The following is a 5,887-nucleotide window of genomic DNA, read 5'->3' as shown; positions in this document are numbered from 1 at the left end:
CCCCCTCTTCCTCCCTCCCCCTCTCCCTCTCCCTCTCCTTCCACCTCTCCTCCACTCTTCCCTCTCTTTCCTTTTGGTCTCCCTCTCCCATTCTCTCTCCTTTTCTTCTCCTCTTTTCTTTTTTCTCTTTTTTTCCCCACACATTTAATATAGAAGATCCTCTTGTTCCTTGGGAAGCCCTGGCCTTTGAATATGCCCACAACCTTTAAATTGTGCCTACTAAATTATTGCAGGGGACTTTGTCACCCAAGGAATTCTGACTTTCTGGGATTACAATAATAATTACAACCCATACTCTGGACTTTACTTCTCTTTTCTTTGTTAACCTTTTACTGTCCCCCTTCCCCGCTGCAGACACCCCTTCCAATGCAGTCGTCCTGGCTATGGCTTCAGGGATCATAACCCTGCTGCTTTGGAGGGGTGGTGCTGGGAGGGTCAAGGAAGCAAAACCCAAAGGCCCCTCCTTGGGAAAGCACCCCTTGGTTCCTCCAGGCAGAATGAGCTCCTGCCACCCCTAGAGGAGCCCCTGTATCAGCCACCCTGTTTCATCTGTTTGCATCTTGCCTGTGAGCAGCTCCAGGACCGCCCACCATCAGATGGTCTTTGTACTTTGTCACTCTAGTCCAGCTACATAAGCACTCAAGAACAACCGGTGCATGGTGCCAGGCTCTTAGAGGGCATCACAAACTCTGCTTGGGCTCAGAGGGAGAGGTCTGCTGCAAAAGCACAGTAGATCTTAAGTGAATCACTCACCAGTCCCCTGTAGATCTGTAATCCTGTGAAGAGAAGGAATCCTTTGTCAAATCTGTCCTAAGTGACTGCTTCTTTTCCTTCTGTGCCCAGGGAAGGAAAAAGAACTCCACGAGGAAGAGCAAAATCACCCATCCCCAGCTTTCCTCTTTCCCTCATGCTCATTTTTGTTTTATTACTCTCACCTAATGAGCCTCTCCATTCTGCCTGCCATCTTTTGGCTCTCAACTCTCCTTTAATCCAGACTGATGTGGAGGAAAATGGCTTCAGAGAGGAGGGGCCTTGTGCCAGGACTTTGAGAGATTTGCAGGAGTTTATGCATCGATCAGGGTTGTGACAGAGTGGAGAGGACTTCTGCTTCTGGAAAGGGATGGCTTCCTTCCAGAGGGGGAGTTGCAAGAGCTGCAGAAGGACAGGATCCAGGAGAGGAGGGAGAGGTGACTTGGCTCCAAGAAGAGGATACTACTCCTTTATGTTCAGTCACACGAGAGGCTTCCCAGTGAGAGGCACAAGTTAGGGGACACTCAGTTGGAATGCCAGCTTCTGAAGCTCATCTCTCTTCTCTTCTTAAGGACTGGAGGGCTTTGCATAAAGAAGATCCTTCCTTTATGGTTGAGTGCTCTATTTAGTACAGTGTTGGTCCATCAGCATAGGCTGCTCATTCTTTGTTGTTATTTTTTTATTTCCTAGGGCAGACACTGAAGTGGGTGCTGTTTGATTAAAGTGACTTAGACTTGCCACTAATGCCTGAGGGGAGTTCTGGGTAGAAAGATCTGACATCGTGTCACTTAAAGAGCCACAGTTCCCTCTGTTCCTTGTTCTCCCTCCTTTCTCTGTGTTTTAAAACAACGTGCTCAGTAAATGGGACTTGGCCAGCAGCACTCTGGCTACAATTGGGGTTTTTCCACAGTTGGTATTGCTTTTGATATGGATGTCAGCCAAGCTGGACTGAACACTCAGCTTAGTTAGGCTTCAGCAAAATATTGAGCTTATTTCTGGGTACTATATATGAAGATGGACTTCATTAAGTTGGAAAAGAGGGCTGTGTGGCATAGGCATCTGGAAATCAGAACAAATGAAGGGATTTCAACCTGGAGGAGAGAACACTGAGGGATATTTACACTGTCAACACTTCCTTGGCTTATAACTCCAGCATGGTACCTGGCAAATGGGTGCTAAAGAATTGCTTGTTGAATGGATAGATAACTATGGCAAGGAAACAGGAGTACTGCTGCTCTTTACCACTCTGAAGATGGAGTTAGAGTAATGAGGGAAAGTTAAAGAGAAGTAGATTCTAAGAGAAAGCCTCCGATCAATTGGAGCTGTCCAGCTATAGCATAGTTGCTTTATGTGAAGTCATCGGTTCCCCAGTCTGGAAGATGACAGTTGGGTAAGAGGATGGCCCAGGTGACAGATAAAGCTCCCTTTGAACTCAGATTTCTTCAAATGCACAAAATTGCATTGCTGACATGAGATGCAGAAAATCTCATGGGCCAATAGAAGGGCAGCCCATTGCATTGGTGCCTTCACCTAGTTGAAAAGGGATAAATCGTAACACTTTAGCCACTGGTGTTTCCCATGGAAGAAAGGTGGTAGAGAGATGAAATACATGCTCCCTCTTCAGTTTTACCCACCTGGATATGGTTCCCAAATAGTCTATTATTACCAAAGACAAGTTACTAAATATTAAAAAGTATTTCTTAAAAATTATAATGCTACCAATCACAACAACAATCTGAGCTTCCATTATGTTTTAGGTGTTAACTGTGGTGCCTCTCTCATTTAATTTACCCAAGTTCTTATTTTCAAAATGGGGAAAGTAAAGCCCAGTGAGAGAAAGGGGATCTTCAGCAGAGCCAGGATTCCAGCCCAGGCTTGCCTGACACCGAGCAGTATAATCCTTACACAACACTGGATCACTTCTCTTCTGACACATGCTGCAGCCTATGGAAATGTAGCTTTTGCTGTGCAGAATTTTTTTACATTGACATTTATAGTCATCTGTTTTCCCTGATTTTACACACACACACACACACACACACACACACACACACACACACAGAGCCCTGCCATGAATTTACACATAGTCTCCATGTCATGTTGCCAGCATTTCCTTTGTCTCTAATCCAGCCTGTTGCTAGAGAGCACATGTGTGAAAGCACAAACAGGCCTAGTCTTTGGTCCATGCTTAGGAGCTCTGTAGACAACTTCTAAGAGTCACCCTGTAAAATATGGATGTGGCTGTGCTTAAGGTGTCTTATCCTGGTGAGTGATGGATTTGTACTTTTATTTATGAGCCCTGGGAGCAAGTACAGGGAGACAGATTTTTAAAACGATATGTATACACCTAGAATGTTCACTAGGAAGCAATTCAGAGAGCTAATAATGGTACTTTGTGTGAGGACTGAGGAACAATGTGAACTGTCAGAGACTGTGATTGGTGACCAGAGAGAATAGTTCACATAGGGCACCCATCCAAAGGTCAGCCTATTTCTTTGGTAGAGTCACCTTAGTGCAGAGGGAACCCTGGATGCTGTGTAGGTGATGAGGAGGTGTCTAGAATTCGTGGAAATCATCTCTGCTCTGCTCTGGAGCTTGTAAGCTGGTCCTGACCTGGGCTGGTGTTTTGCTGGTGGGTGCAGGGAAATGTCTGAAAGACTCAACAACCTGCCATTCTAGCTGGAGCCTGGAGGGGCAGAGTTGGTTTTGGTTTGAGAAGGTGGCCAGGAGCCAGAGGTAGGGAGAGAATTGCAGGGGTGGAATATAGAAGAGCTCTGAGCTGCCTCCTTCCTGTGAGGAGTGCCTTCCATCTTGTCATTCACAATGGCTAGGGCACCATCACTGATAGGGTATGTGATGTGATGTGAGGTTCCCAGTCTGCCTCCTTCAATGTGGAACAAGTCAACATGAAGGCAAAGCCATCACTGTGCAGTGGTACATTTGTGTTCGTGCCCATTAGTGTGACCACGCGGCACCCATGTGGAATGATTCAGGTGCTGTATGCCATTGTCAGGGTGTGGCAGGGCAGGTGGGTATGAGTGTGTCTGTAACCCTCTTAACGTGAAGTGATGTGACAGTATAGAGCTAAGTGCATGACATTGTGGAAGGGTTGTGTACAAGGCAAAGGTGCATAAATTGTACATTATACAACCACAGAGGGTCCCATTTACACAGAGTGTGCTAGATACAAGAGCTCAGTCACTATTTCTGTGTGATGGTGTATGGCTAAGTGTTGCTGTCAATGAGGGATGATGTAGGAGGTGATAGAGCATTAGCATGGGGATGAAATGGTACAATCCTGTGTCACCATCAGCAGGTAAGGGTGCAGGTACATGTTTTAATGTTGGTGGACTGTCATTGTGTGGGGCAGTAGAGGTGAGCAAGTGTATATATGCTCAGCCAGGAATGTGTCATCACTGCTGAGCAGACATGCAGGCAAAATATGTCACTGGAAGTGACTAACCCCTCTTTTCCCATCCTTCCCCAACCAAAGGGGCCAAGAACAACCCAAACTGGTGTTTCTGCCCCCACTTAGGAAGCTACAAAAATATTAGGTTCTGCCATTCTCCAATTTGGCTTCTCGGGAAGAAGGTCCCAGATTCAACATTAGAACCTGACTCATTGGTGGCGTTTGGGACTGTGTGCAAATTTCCTAAGAAGCCCCTCAATTTTACAGCCCTGGCCCCAGCCCAGAGCCCCTTCTCTACAGCATCACCTGCCAACTCCTGGGAGGTCCTATACTTTCTTCCTTCTCTCTCACCCTTCCCAGATCCAGTAGTTCATCAGCATATTAACGCAGTCCTCTTCCAGCCACTTAACATATCCCTATATGCTTAGCTCCCTCTCCTCTGGAACCTTCCTGAAACACTTGCATGCAGTACCCTTGCTATCCGTCAAAGGTACAGTGTTTTGGTGATGAATCTTCTCTTGCTTCTAGTTCTTTTTCATACCTTCAACCGTAACTTCTGCCTTTCCTCCTCCAACCTCAGTCCTTCCAACCCTCTGGGTCTGGCTCAGTAATCAGGAACTCTCCTCTGATTAGTGGATGAGCATGTCACCAGACCCAGCCAGAGCCACACCTTTCTGAGTCTTTACTCTGGACTTGGCCCAGCACCCTCAGGGCAGTATCCATTTGCAGTCTGTGCTCTCAGGTCCTCTTCTTCACCTCTTCACCCTCTGGACATTTGGCTCCTTTTCCCCTCCCCCTGTCAAACATATGCTCAGAAAGATAGTCTTTACACCTTAGCAGCCTCTCTTTAGGCACACGGAAAGAGAATAACAGAATCATAAGCAAAAGGACATTTTAGAATCACATTTAGAATTACAGAATTACAGGCTCCCTAGAACACTATATGTCAAGGAGTTGCCCACTCCTACTCACAAGCACTAGAGTGGGGGACTTGTTAAAAATTGCAGATTCCCACATGGAGCAAACCAGTCTCTGAAAGGAAGCCCAGAAAATTATGTTCTTTACCTGGTTCCCCAGGGGTTTGAACTCATCTACTAGTTGAAAGACCTTTGCCTTGGGTCAGTAGAATCTGAGATTCTTATGATCTTAGGCCCTACAAAAAAATGGAGTCACAGAATCATAGAATATTGTAGGATTAATAGATGCTTAAAATCACACACTCACGATTTTAGAATCTTAAATTCTGAGAATCTCAGTGTCTAAAATTGTGGAATTGGAAGTGACCCTGTGTGTGATTTTCTTCTCATTCTAGGAGGAACTTTTATTTTCCAGCCTCCTCACTTCTTTTGGAATGGAAGGCTTTATCCTCTGTCCCTTAAAGGGCGGTTGGCACAGTGTCGCCTACATTTGTGAAGATAGATGTTCTTTCCATATTGGTGCCAAGGCAGCTAGCAGAACCACTGCATTCACAGAGCCAATGAGCAGGAAATGACTTTTGCTTTCCATTTAGGACCAGCATGCGCTGGCCCACAAAACAGATCTTGCTTTTTGATAAAATGAATTTGAGGGGACATTATTGCTGTTTTACTAAAGCAGGGTTATTGAGGAACACGGACAAGAGATATTAATAAGCTCCTGGGACCTCTGGTCAAGGAAATGAAAGAGAGAGAGTGTGAAGGATAACAGAACACTATTTTGGAGATGGAGGAGTGAGGGAGGGGGAGGGAG

The 5,887-nt window shown here is 45.8% G+C and overlaps 1 protein-coding gene across 3 annotated transcripts in view; it reads right to left on the bottom strand.

The window, feature by feature from the left end:
• The window catches only part of Cplx2 (complexin 2), a 79,455-nt gene that overhangs the window by 12,831 nt on the left and 60,737 nt on the right, over positions 1–5,887 (bottom strand). The window contains exon 1 of one of the 3 annotated variants that reach the window (XM_033761645.1): positions 754–776. The exons of the other annotated variants lie outside the window; for them this stretch is intronic. The gene's annotated coding sequence lies outside the window, so the exon portion shown is untranslated. Of the gene's footprint in view, positions 1–753; positions 777–5,887 lie in introns of those variants that run through there. 3 annotated transcript variants of the gene reach the window in all.

The sequence above is a fragment of the Fukomys damarensis genome, unplaced genomic scaffold (assembly GCF_012274545.1).
Source record: "Fukomys damarensis isolate Sample0158 unplaced genomic scaffold, DMR_v1.0_HiC HiC_scaffold_9, whole genome shotgun sequence".
NCBI classification, from domain to species: Eukaryota; Metazoa; Chordata; class Mammalia; order Rodentia; family Bathyergidae; genus Fukomys; species Fukomys damarensis.
The sequence above is the reverse complement of the archived record's forward strand: the minus strand, read 5'-3'. Positions and strand labels throughout refer to the sequence as shown.